At 38.4% G+C, this 14,263-nt stretch overlaps 1 long non-coding RNA gene across 1 annotated transcript; it reads left to right on the forward strand.

Annotated features, from left to right (window-relative positions):
* The first annotated feature begins 649 nt into the window (after nt 1-649).
* Nucleotides 650-13,685, forward strand: LOC120884198 (uncharacterized). Its single transcript, XR_013435679.1, has 3 exons — nt 650-948; nt 5,361-5,710; nt 13,179-13,685. It is a non-coding gene; the product is annotated as an uncharacterized LOC120884198 (long non-coding RNA).
* Nucleotides 13,686-14,263: the final 578 nt, after the last annotated feature.

Below are 14,263 nucleotides of genomic sequence, written 5' to 3' on the forward strand. Positions count from 1 at the left end.
TGTCCAGATATGTGGACATCTTCTTCCAGGGGAAAATTACAAAAAAAAAGAAGATAAAAATGAAATGAAATTCATTGAACAACATTTTTTATGCAACTTTTTTTTTTTTTTTGCAGGGTTGGGAGTGGAACCTAGCACCTCATACATGCTACAGGCAAGAACTCTACAACTGAATTGTACCCTAGCCCCCAAATCTTTTATTTTTATTTTTTTGCATTTCTGGGGATCAAGCTTAGGGTCCCCAGCATGTTAACAAACACTCTACTGCTGACCTGCATGCAATTCTCCAGAACAATATATTTTTAAAAAATGTTAATATTCCATTAAAGAATTATTTGAATCTGAGATGACTTACTGAAAACCAATTTGGTGCTCAAAAGGGGAAATTTATATTTTATGAGAAATTTATACATGTGGAGCATCTCATCCCTTCATAATGCCATATAATTTCTGCTAGTCATAGACACACCTTTCTCACTTTTAAAGAATTTCATATAATTACGTGTATCTTTTCCCCCACAGCCTCGCCAATACTTGTTCTTAGAGTAGTTTTGATTTTCACTTCTCTAATTGCTAGAGATGATGAATATTTTTTCATATGTTTGTTGATCATTTGTATTTCTTCTTCTGTGAAGTGTCAGTTCAATTCCTTTGCCCATTTATTAATTGGGTTATTTGGGGTTTTTTTGATGTAAAGTTTTTTTAGTTCTTTATATATCCTGGAGATGAGTGCTCTAGTTATCCCACTCTTTGGTTTATACCCAAAGGATTTTTAAAATCAGCATACTACAGTGACACAGCCACATCAATGTTTATTGCAGCTAAATTCACAATTGGAACCAATCAAGATGCCCTTCAGCATGAATGGATAAAGAAAATGTGGTACATATACACAATGGAATATTGTGTATTCCACCTTAAAGAAGAATGGATTTATGGCATTTGTAGGTAAATGGATGGAATTAGAGTATATCATGCTAAGTAAAATACGCCAGTCTCCAAAATCCAAAAGCCAAATGTTTTCTCTGATAAGTGGATGCTGATCCATAGTGGGGCAGGGTGATAGGGAAGAATGAGGGAACTTTGGTTTGTGTAGAGGGGATTGAGTGGAGGGTTGGGGCTGTGGGGATGGAAAGGATGGTAGAATGAAACAGAAATTATTATTGCACCATGTACAGACAGAGGAATGAGAAGTTGTGCTCCCTTTGTATACGGTATGTATACAAATGTCAAAATGCATTCTACTGTGTAACAAAGAAACAAACAATGAAAGAAAGAATTCCATATAAAAAAACATACCTCCATAAGAGGATAGAATCTATAGCAATTGTTCAAAACTTGAGTTTATTGGAATCCCTTAAGAGAGTGAAATTACAGTCACACGAATCCCCACCTCTGGCTGACTCAAACTCAAAAAGAGGGTCTGGTGTTTCATTAAGGCTCCTCATGTGACTTCTCTGTGTAGTCAGTTTTGGGGTTCACTGAATCTGAAGAAAGGGAAAAAGTATGACAATAGAAAGCACCAATATTTTGAAAATTTTAAGTTTCATAACTGCAGCTTCATAACTTCATTTGTAAAATAGCAATAATTAATGTTCCCTTAGCATTTGTGGTTATTAGTTATATGTCAAGCCAGATGTTATATCATGTGCTTGTATTAGGTGCTTTCCCTAGTTCCTAAAGTGAATGTTTAGGGGTGTGTGTGTGTGTGTGTGTGTGTGTATGTGTGTGTGTGTATAAAACTTTTCAAATATGTGTGTTTAATACTGTGCATTTCTTTTGAAATAATGCTTTCATTTCATCCCAGAAATTTTAATGAGTTGTATTTTCATTTAGTTCGAAATATCTAAAATTTATTTTAAGACTTAGTTTTTGATCTATGAGTCATTGAGAAGTTTATGTTTAATTTACAAATATTTTGGAATATTCCAGTTCTTTGTATTATTGACTTATTAGTTGTTTAACGCTCATTAGGTATTTCTGGTTTAATTTCATTGTCATCTGAGACCATATTTTGTATATCTGTTCTTTCAAAATGAGTTGCGTGTTTTATATCTTGAGAAAAGTGTGTATTATTCTGTTGTATGAAATACCTTATAAATATCAGTTAGATCAATTTGATAGCACTATTCAAGTCATCTGTACCCTTACTGATAATCTATCTACTAGAACTCTCATTTATTGCAGGATATGAAGATCTCCAGTCATAATTGTGGATTAGTCTCCTTCCTTTTTTAGTTCTACTAGCTTTGCTCATATATATTTTGGATGCTCTGTTTTTGGGTGCATATACATTTAGGATTATTAAATCTTTATTAATTACTTCCTGTTTGGGTCTGCTTTTTGGACACTGTGACCAAAAGACCTGGCAAGAACAATTAAAGGAGGGAAAAGTTCATTTTGGGGCTCACAGTTTCAGAGGTCTTAGTCCATACTTGGCCAACTCCATTGCTCTGAGCTCCAGGTGAGGCAGGACATCATGGTGAAATGGTGTGGAGGAAGAAAGCAGCTCAGAACTTGGCACCAGGAGAGAGAGAGAGAGAGAGAGAGAGAGAGAGAGAGAGAGAGAGAGAGAGAGAGAGAGAGAGAGAGAGAAAGAAGAAGAAGAAGAAGAAGAAGAAGAAGAAGAAGAAGAAGAAGAAGAAGAAGAAGAAGAAGAAGAAGAAGAAGAAGAAGAAAAGAGAAAGAAACACTTTACTCACCCAGAAAAAATACATGCCCTAAAGGCATGCCCCCCAATGACCAATTTCTAGCCACATCCTACCTGCCTATCTCCACCAACCAGTTAATCCTTGTTAGTTCATTAACACACTAATTCAATGAAGGCTTTTATAACCAATCAGTTCACCTCTAAACCCTATTGCATTGACTCACACATGAGCTTTTGGGGGACACCTAGTATCTAATACTTCCTTTATCTCTATAGATAATACTTCCTTTATCTCTATAGAATACCCCTTTATTCCTGATAATCTTCTTAGTTCTGAAGTCTTTATCTAAAAGTAGCATGGTTATGCCAGCTTTCTTTTAATTCATGTGAGCTTGTTGCATGTTTTTTTGTATCCCTTTGCTTGTTAGTCACGTGAGTTTTGTATTTAAAGGGGCTTTTCTTGTGTTTTTATCTGCTCTGACAATGCTTGTCTTTTAAAGTGTTTGAAGCTTTCACATTTAAAATGTTTGTTGATACAGTTGAATGGAGATCTACTAATCTACCTCCACCGTCAAAACAGCCCTATACCACATATTATATTGTATTATAACAGTGTTATAATAATAATTTGTGATCTTATTCTTTATAGTTTAGCTGTTAGTTCACTTTTCCATGGACTATAATCATCAATGCATTTACTATTATTGTTTTTATCAATTATAGGTTAATAAAGAATAAAAAAAGGGAAACATTTTGTTCTACCTTCTCAGTCCTTTCTCCTGGGCGCTTTCTTTCTTAATGTGGATATAGATGATTTTAATATATTCTCTTTGCCTTTGGGTTTCTGAAGTTTCAATATAATATGCCTAAATATAGTAGATATTTTAAAAATTTATCCTGGTTGGTGTTCTCTGAGCTTCTTGGATGTGTAGTTCAGTGTGGGTCATTAATTTTTTTAAAAAATCTTTAGCCATTATTACTTCAAATATTTATTTTGCTCTGTTAATTCTTCCTTTTCCTTCTAATATTCCCATTGGATGCATATTACACTTGTTGAAATCATCTGAACATTCCATTCTTTTCTTTTTTAAAAATTTTTTTTTCATTTTTATATTTTGGTTTGGTAAATTTCTCTCAACATCTTCAGATTCATGAATTCCTTTTTTAGCCATGTTAATAAAAAAAATTACTGATTAGCTCATCAAAAAATATTCTTCATTTCTGATATATTGTTCTTGGTTTCTACCATTTACTTTATTTACTTTTTAATTATTTTTTTTTAGTTGTAGGTGGACACAATACCTTTGTTTATTTTTATGTGGTGCTGAGGATCAAACCCAGTGCCTCATACATGCTAGGTGAGTGCTCTACCACTGAACCACAGCCCCAACCCCTACATTTACTTTTTATTCTTTCTTAGAGTTGCACCCTTCTGCTTATATGACTCATCATGACAGTAGGGTGTATTTTGAATGGTGCAACCCATTACAATTTTGATCCCATTCTTGTGGTTGAACATGATGTGGAGTTATACTGGTCATGTATTCATATATATGAGTATAGGAAAGTTATATATTGAATGTTTTGAATTTTCCATTAAAAGCCTTAACATATGAATATAAAATAACATATATAAAATATAAAATATTTTATATAACATATAAAATAATCATGAATTATAATTATTTTAAATTTTCTGTGTGTTAATTCTGGGATTTTGTGTTTTAATGATTCTTCACATCTTCAGAATGTGTTTTTTGTCTTGTTTTAGCAAGCCTCAAAATTTTTCTTTTAGGTGAAAGGCAGAAAATGACATGCTACATTTGTAATCCCAGCGACGGGAGCCTGAAGTAGGAGGATTGCAAGTTCGAGGCCAGCCTCAGCAACTCAGTGAAGTTCTAAGCAACTTAGTGCAAACTTGACTCAAAAAATAAATAAATAAATAAAATAAAAAGGGACTTGGGATGCAGCTCCATAGTAAAGTGCCCCTGAATTCAATTCCCAGTACCAAAAGAGAAAAAAAAAAAAAAGAAAGAGAATTCCATACTCAGTAATAGGACCTGAGGTAAATAGGCCTCTCATGTGAGGTTTTGTGTTTATCTGGTTCAGAGTCAGCTTGTAGTTATAGGCAATAGAGACTTCAGATTCCTCCAGTGCTTCCCCTGTTTTTAGTCACTCTGTCATCTTTGGGTTTCCCTAAGAATTCCTCCTCACATAGCTCTTTCAGCCATAATATGATGTCATTGACCAGGGTCTTGATGTGGGAGTAAGGCAGGGGTGTGTGGAAGCAGTCTATAATCCCATGATTAAATCTCAGTTTTCAATTGTGTCCCTTGGCTGTGGCTTTTAAAGTTTTGTGGGGTTTTTCTTTTCTTCTTCTTCTTCTTCTTCTTCTTCTTCTTTTTTTATTTCTTTTCCTTTTTTTTTTTTGTACTGGGGATTGAACCCAGAGGCACTTAACCACAAAGACACAACCCCTGCCCTTTTAATTTTAATTTTTTATTTAGAGACAGGGTCTCACTGAGTTGCTTAGGATCTCTCTAAGTTGCTGAGGCTGGCTTTGAACTTGCTATCCTTTTCCCTCAGATTACAGTTGTGTACCACCACACCTGGTGTGTGTGTGTGTGTGTGTGTGTGTGTGTGTGTGTGTATTTTGTTGTTGTTTGTTTTTGGTTTTTAGCTTTTTTTCCCTCTCTCTTTTTCCTTTTAGGTGAGAGAAGACTAGAGGGGATGCAGCTGGAGAAATACCCCTTCCTCAAGGTGGATAAGGCTCTGGGACAGATTTTCCTCTGGGTGGCTTGTGTTATGGAGAAGGCTTTTGGTGTATCTCATGCTCATCACACTGCTAGAGCCATGAGAGGATTTTTTTTTTTAAATCTCTTTTTTGTGAGTACTTGGTGAAACTTCTGGAGATAAAACCAGAAAATTGTGCTCCCCACCCACAGATGACAGCCTCCAGGAATTTCTCACTCTTAAGCCAGTTCCAACCTTCAGCCATTCATGCAGATGGTCATCCAGTGTCTCTACCAGCTCGACAGGCTCCGCCAGCTTCTGCTCTGGGTAAGCAGATCCCAGTGACTTCTTTTTCCTGTTTATTCCCATTCCGACAGTTGGCGATCTCCAAGAAGTGCCTTCGTATTCACAATCTATTGGGCGATTTCTTATCGCAAGGATGGGAATGCTGATTTCTAAGCTCTTTATCCTTTGGAGTTGAAACCAAAGTCACTTCTTTCATATTTTAAAATCTAAATTGATAGACCCAGGAAGTAGCCATTCGGGGTAGACTTAGAAACTGAAGATCAGCGTAGTTAACTGACTTGCCCAGGGTCTGATGGTTAGTAAGCTGGGACCAGCGTACTTCAGCCTCATTCTTCTCCTTCTCTATTCCACGGGTCACATTTCCTCCTGCAAATCTTCACATATAAATGGAAGAAGTTATGTCATGTGGTTCAGTTTGCTATCCAGAGAAATCTAGCAACATATAAATTATTTCTGGGTCTGCTTTTAGGAGGTAAAAGATAGATAGTCAGATACAGATGGTGGGGGTGGAGGTAAGATAGAGAGAGGAGGATGAGGAGGGGTAAAGGAAGAAGAAAACTTTAACCCTTATACATAGACTTTAAAGTCTGTGGGCCTAAGAAAGATTCTATTCTCTATCCTTTCTAATTTACATTAATCTTATGTTTGAGAGAGATTTTTCTGGTTACTTTGCTGACACCACGTTTTCCCTGGATTCACCATACTTTCAGGAGCTGGAGGTGGGAGGGGAGAGGAAAGAGAAGGTGATATCCTCTGATTCTTTTCCTCCACTTCTTACTAGCTATGTCTAACCTTGGGCCAGTAGCCAAACTTCTCTGAGACACCTATTCTCCTCAATAAGATAATTCAACTTTCTTTTGTAAGAACCAAGGATTTTAGGTAAATAGGTGATACATGTTTTAAAACTTGTTGTTGTTTACTTATTGTTATTTGCCAATATTAACATTCTAGGCCTCACTTTTGTACAGTTTCTGGTGGACACATCTCTGCAAGAATAACCTCCTTCATGCAAATGTGGTCCCGAGGATACCTTATTTATCCCCCTCATCTACCAACTCCAACCCTTCCATTTTTAAATCCTCTGGTAGATGAGGACTTTTCAAATTGATGACTGCATGAGCCTGCTAGGGCTGTAATCACAAAATTTGACACCTGGGTAGTTTATACAATAGAAGTTTATTTTCTCATAGTTCTGGAGGTTGGAGATTTGAAATCAAGTTGGAGATCAGCCCTGTTGGCAGGGTGGGTTCTTCCTGAGCATTATGAGGGGGAGGTCTGCCCCAGGTCTTTCTCCTGGACTTGTGTGTCCTCACATGGTGTTTTCTCTCTATGCAGATTTTTTTTTTTTAAGAGGCATGATCTATATTGGGTTAGGGTGAACCTCAATGACCTCCTTTTAACTTTAATACCTTTGGACCTGTCTCCCAATTAGGTCACATTCTAAGATAGGCAGAGTTAGGACTTCCAAAAAAGAATTTTTTTTGGAGGGGGACACAATTCAACCTCTAACAATGACCTTGGTACTATTTCCTCTGTGCTACGACTGCCCATTTTTCTTTCTGTCAGTGCTTCTTAGTTTGAGAGCTCTCCAAATCCCCTGTCAGGCTCTATCACTTGCTCCACACACCTTTCCCCTTTTAGAAGGTTAGCTCCATTTAGTCCCTGCCTTCGGGTTGTCATTCCCTTTCCTACTCTTTCTTGATCCACGGAGGGGAAATTTTGTCACTTGCTGGCTGTTCTTGTGCTCTTGCTGTGTTTGTCTTGGCTTTTGAACAAATTCCAAAAATAATCCTTGCAACCTGTAATTTTTATCTCCACGTTGTCTTTTGTTGTGCTCTGCATGGCTGGAACCGTGACAGAATTCTCAGAGTTAATTCCAAATCAGCATATACTCACGACAGCTTCATAAAGCTTATTTTATCCTTAGGTAGATGCATCTGAAACTTTGCCTCTCTCTCAATACTCATAACTTTCAGCTTTCGAGCCAAAGCCACTTTGGGAGATGACATGGAATTCATGGATGAAATTGGCTTTGGGAAGCTTTCTTTTGTATTTGCATCGAATTCATTTCAATCCAGCCAATATGTTTTGAGCACCTTCGATGCTTTAAATCCTGGGCATCAAGTAATTCATGAAATGTGCTTGCTGATCTCCAGAAGCTCTTGGTCTAGAAGAGAGACACAAATACTGTGACAAGTGATAATCAAATAGTGGACATAAAATGCTATGGGAGCTCCTGTTGTTAAGTTTTAGATTTTATCTCATTTTAGAGATTACTTTAGAGCTTTTAGATTTTCAAGTTTATCATGGCTGTTGGCCTATGGTATCAGTAGTGATTTGACTTGACTTCATGGTTTTCTAGTGTTCTTAAGATGTATGTAAAAATCCTCCATGTGGACTATAGGGGCTTCTGCAACCTGATCCCTGAGCTTGGGTGATCTTATTCCTAGGATGATGTTTGCCTGCAATACAGATGGTTGTTCCATCAGTCAAGGCTGCATGTGCATTACTCGGTTCAGGACCTAAACACAGGCTGTTTTCCTGAAATTGCTTGTCTACCCCACTTGGTCAACACCTATGCTTCGTCTGGCCTCAAGAATAAAACCCACTTATGCCAAAGGGACTCTGCTATATTCCTCTCTGCCCACCTCAATTTATTCCTCTGTGTTATTTTCTTATGTCACTCTGTACATTTTTTTCCATAGTACTTTCAATGCTTTGTGTCTATTTATTTGTGTGACTAGTTCTTTAATGTCTATGACCTTCCCTGGATTACAAGATCCCCAGGGCCAGAGAAGCCTCTTTCTTTGGATCATCATTTTGTGTCCAGTATGGAGTCCAGGACAAAATGGGATCTGTTGTAATTTCTGCTTTTACTTTATTATGTCCTCCCTCATATTCTCTGCTTACACAGTGATTCAGGGTCCAAGATAGCAGGTTCTCTGACCCCAAATCTCTTGCTTTGTGACAGAGCAGTTTTGTTCTGTCACCTCCTAAGAGCTCAGTACTCATAGCTTTCCTAAGTTCTCATAGCTTTCACATCCTAAGATCACTTGATCTTCTACTTGTGCGGCTCAAGATGTATTTTCCAAACCCTGTTCACTGGATATAAAGGTCAAAATGAGTTCCTGTGCTGATATTTTTATTTTTCCTACTTTTCAGAAATATGTACTATACTGAGATAAACAAGAAAAATCATCTGAAATTAAGTTAACTCTTTGTAAGCATTATGCCTACACTAAGTGGAGGTATAACTGAGAAAATGATAGTACCTGTTTGGGATGACCTAGATTCCCCTCAGAAAGCAGATTTTTATTTCATGCAAATTCTAAAAACTTATTGGTGTCTGTTTAGAGTGTTCTTGTGAAGATCCTGCATGAGATTCTGTCTGCCTCACAGTGGAAAAAAAGTGCCATGGTTGATTAGCAATATCTATTTTGGGTTTAGAGTTAGAGGCAGAACAGCCCTTATCCTTACAGGAGGACTAGAAGCTGGGCTAACTTACCAGATTCAGGAAGTGAAAACTATGCTCAGTATTTTCAGCAGATATTGAGTGAAGTGGATCCCTATTCCCATTCTTTTTAATTATGTATAATTTACAAATAGGAAAATCCACACTCTGTAAGTTAGAGTTCTGGGAGTTTTCATGAATATACATACACAGTTGTGAACCACCACACAATCTAGATACAGGAGAGTTCTTTTGCTCCCCCAATTCTCCCATGCCCTTGTGTACCCATTTTCTCTCCCCTCCCCTCAGCCCTTGATAACCACGAATTTGTTTTCTATCCTTGTAGTTTGCTTTTGCAAGAATGTCATATAAATGGAATCAAGAAGTATGTAGCCTTTTGAGTTTGTCTTCTTTCATTTAACACAACGAATTTGACAGTCTATATTATTGTGTGCATATAAGGATAAGGGCTTTGTGTGTTCTGCCTCTTGCCTTCATCAAGAAATCAATGAAATAGATTTTTATGTATCTACTTGCTATAGTTTATATCTTGGATGCTCCCTAAAGACCCAGGTATTAAAGGTTTGGTCCTCAAGGTAGCACTACAGGGAGATGGTAGGACCTTTAAGAGGTGGAGCCTAGTAAGAGGTCTCAAAGGGCCTTGCATTTTCTTCCTTTCTTACCTTTTGCTTCTCAGCTATGAGGTGAGCAGTTTTGTTCTGACATATGCTCCTGCTATCATGCATTCCTCACCACAGACCCCCAAAGTAATAAGGGCCAATAGATTATGGACTGAACCTGAAAAATGGTGAGGCTAAACAAACTTTCTTTTTATAATGTTATCTCAGGGATTTTGTTGAAGTAACAGAAAGCTGATTTACATACTACTGGAAATGATTGTTATATATATTGAAATTATAATTGCTAATATGCTTACAAATACAAAGAAATATACTCAAGCCTGGTCTTTTCTCGCTCTGAATGTCTGCCTGTATATCTACCAATCATCTATCTATCTATCTATCTATCTATCTATATCTCAAATTAAGTTATAAAACAAATTCTAACTAAGTGACGAGACATAGTGCGTTCTAAAGGTGTTCAGAGGATGAAGAGGTCTTTGCTCACAGTCAGGGGTTGGTGGCATTTGAGTTAATCTTGAGAAGCAGTTAAGACATCCCTTTAGGAAATGTTGAGCATCCCTTGAAAACTTTTCAAGTGTTCTCTTTTGCTTTTGAGGTGTTCATCAAACCTTTCTCAGTTCCAGCCCAACCTTATGCCATGCACAAGTAGGAAATGAAATGGTTGGGGGCAGTGAGGTTTTATATTTTTTTCACCGTAGCAAATATTGATTAACCAAATGCTAGTTGTAAGGTTCTATGCAATGTGCTCTGGGGAATACTGAGGTGAAGAAGTGCCACAGTCTGGCTGGGCACAAATCACGAGCCACTTAAGCAGGAACAAACTTTATTTCCGAACTCCACCAGCACACTCCACACAGGCTCCCCGGGAACTCTCATGAACGCCACACACGCGGCTCCTCCCGGAACCACCAACTGGAAATCCCTCCTCCGGCACTTCCCCAACCAATGGGAACTCTCCGGGAATCCCCCGGGAGAACTCCAAAGTAGCAGGCCGAGGCGGACAGCAGGGATCTAATATACACAGCATAACATAACCATTATAATCTCAATGGCTTGCTGGCATCACCTCTCAACCACTCCGTTCTGGCAAAAATGCCATTCTGGCAAAAATGCCATTCTGGCAAAAATGCCATGCATCATTCGGACTCGGCTATGGCTCTCAGCAAAGACATGGTTTTACCACTTTATTACTTACTTGTTAATGTCAGGCTTCCCTTTATTCTATCCTGATATTTCCCTTTTCTCCTTTCCTGTTTTGTTTCATAAAGAATTTGAGTCAGTCTCTAAAACTCCATGGAAAATAAATCATTGGAGCAAAGAGATATTATGGACAGGATACCAATTCAGGAGTAAATTTGCCTACCTCTCAGGAATGTGTGCTAAATTATTTAGCGATGGACTACAGATTGGGATGTGCATTTTCAGAAGACAAAAGTAAGTAGGGAAACATAATCAGTTAAAAGATCCATGTTGTCCATAAGATAAAGGCAGCCTAGTTGTTTAAGGTTTTCATCTTGCTGAGCTGAGAAAAATTTCTCCCTGGGGTCTTTGTAAAGAAAACACTTTTGATTCAGAGAATAACATCCTGGATTCCATCCCAGCAATAAATTCAAGAGGAAAGTTTGCTGTGTGGCTTCTTGCAGCATCCCTCAATGCAAGCCAATATTGGAACAGCAGAGTTCAATTCTGTCAAGTAAATTTGACAACAATCAGAATGATGCCATCCAGATATGCAGCTCTCTGATGGTATGATTTGATCCAAGGGTAAAATTCATCATTTTCAGAGAATAGACGAATAGTGTGTCCTTCAGACAATCCTCCATAAATATATATTCTCATAAGTGGGGGTTTGATAGGATTTGGACAACAGAGAGTTATCTGACAAGTAACTAGAATACATCTATTCACGGTTTCCACTAGGGGTCGATAGACATATTTTGACAATAGATCAGACAGAAGGTAGGATGAGATTGTATTCATTCCTGTGTTCATTTTCTGTTAATATTAAAAAAAAACCTGTGATAATTAACTTATAAAGAGTAAAGATATACTTTGGTTCATGGTTTTGGAGATTCCAGTGCATAATTGGTTCCATGGCTTTGGGCCTGTGGGAAAGGCAGTACATCATGGTGGGGACATGTGGCAGGGTCACCTCATTAGCCAGGAAGCCAAAGCAAACAAGGAAATTTCCTAAATTTGCTGCAAGGGCATGCTCCCAATGACCTAAGAGCCTTTCATTAGGCCCCGCCTCCTATGAGCACTATCTGGGGACCAGGTCTTTAAGAAGTAAAACCTTTGGGGAGACGTTCAAGAACCAAATCATAGCAATTTTCATGACCATTTTTTTATATTTATCTATCTCTATGCCCACATCCTGAGACTATTTGTGAGGTTGAATTTAAAGATGGTAAACTAATTAATCTGGTGGAGGAAATTTCAAGGCAGCTCAGCATTCAGGCAGTGGCATGAATATTGCTGGTGGCTTTTAGCCAAGTTTACTATAAGAGTCAGGAGCAGAAATCTGAGCCGAAAGATTTTTTAAAAATTGCAGTTCGGCCAGAAAAGTGGCAGTAAAACTCAGGCTAAGGAAGTTGTGGGGTTGTTTTAAGAGATGTTATGAACTGAGCAAAGAGGCAATAGGAAAGATGGCTTGAGGGCATCTTAGGGTTTGGCAATATCACACCCGTCTCGGGTTCAAGGTTAAAAGTAAAATTTCCTTTGAGTAGAGACCGTGGGGGCACCATGCTTGCACTTGGGTACCTAGGAAGTTTTTTCCGCTGTGCTCACCCATCTGGGCACTCAGAGGCTGCTGCAGCTGTGGCTCTAGAAGGCTTGGCTACTGCTCAAGAGGGTGGCAGACCATGGCATCAACCATATGATCCTGGTTTCTGCAGGATGGCAGGTTGGTGGAGTTAGGGATTCATGGAGACTCCCATCAAGATTTCAAGGGAAGGCCTGGGAAGGCAGGCAAAGTGTAGTAGGACTGGAGTCCCTTGTGGGCTGTCCCTGTTGGAGCAATAGGTGAAGATGGTGAGAGGGAAGCTGAAGCTTTAGGAGAGACTCCTGAGATTAAGATATATTAGTAATAGGGTGTCTGCTAAGGAAAGCTGCAGGAATTAAAAAGAAACAAGCTAAGAGAGAGGCTACGCGGTCTGCAACCAACATGGCCACAGAGGGAGGGCTACACAAGTCCTTTGGAGAGAACCTCACCATGCCTTGTGCCCTGGATGCTGGATGTGGAGCTACAGGAAGGACTTGTTTGCCCAGCTGCATTTCAGTCTTGTTTTGGTCCCATTCCTTCTTTCTTTGTTCCTCTTTCTCCCTTTTGGAATGGGAATGTTTACTCTGTGCCATTATATGTTGAATATATGCAACTTGCTTTGGTTTTTTACAGGGGATCCCACTGAGAATTTCCCTTGAGTCCCAGGAGAGACTTTGGACTTGGACTTTTGGGTCATGCTAAAACCCAAAACTATGAAGACTCTTGGAAATGGACTAAGTATATTTTGAATTGTAAGATGGACATGAACTTTCAGAGGCTGGGGGCAGAATTTTGTAGTTCGGATATGTGGGGTCCTGCAAAATCTCATGTGTGTGACAATGCAAGGATTTTTAGGGGTGAAATGATTGGGTTACCTAGTTGGTAGATTAGTTCATTAACATAGATGAATGGGGCTATAACTGCAATCAGGTAGAGTGTGGCTGAAGGTGACATGCCTTTGGGATTTTTTATTTTGTTCCGGGTGAGCAGAGCTCTCTGTTTCCTGTTTGCCATATCTTGAGCTGGTTTCCTCTTCCACACATTTCTGTCATGCTGTTCTGCCTCCCATTGGATCCAGAGCAAATAGGGTCAGCTGTTTGTTGACTGACACCTCTGAAACTGTAAGCCCCAAATAAACTTTTCTTCCTCTACAGTTTTTTTTTCTTCCTTGTCAGTTTTTTTTTTTTTCTTAATGGAGACGAAAAAGCTGACTAAAACACATGGGATGGAAGAAAAAATTTTCAACTCATATATTTGATGGAGAATTGATACACAGACTATAAATAGCTCCTATTAACAGCAAAAGGAGAAGAAAATCCTTCAAATAATCTTGTCTTCAACAAATGATGCTGGAAAAACTGGAAATCCATAGGCAGCAAAATGAAAATAAACCCCTAGCTCTCATCATGCACAAAACTCAACTCAAAGTGGATCAAGGACCTGGGAATTAGTCCAGAGACCCTGTGCCTAATAGAGGAAAAAGTAGGCCCAAATCTTTATCATGTTGGATTAGGCCCCAACTTCCTTAACAAGTCTCCTAAAGTGCAAGAAATAATATCAAGAATTAATAAATGGGTTGGACTCAAACTTAAAAGATTCTTCTCAGCAAAAGAATCAATGAGGTGAAAACAGAGCCTCCATTTTGGGAGCAAAGTTTTGCCACATGCACATCAGATAGAGAACACTAATCCCCAGGACATATAAAGGATTCCAAAAAC

Source organism: Ictidomys tridecemlineatus, chromosome 3 (genome assembly GCF_052094955.1).
Source record: "Ictidomys tridecemlineatus isolate mIctTri1 chromosome 3, mIctTri1.hap1, whole genome shotgun sequence".
Classification (NCBI taxonomy): Eukaryota; Metazoa; Chordata; class Mammalia; order Rodentia; family Sciuridae; genus Ictidomys; species Ictidomys tridecemlineatus.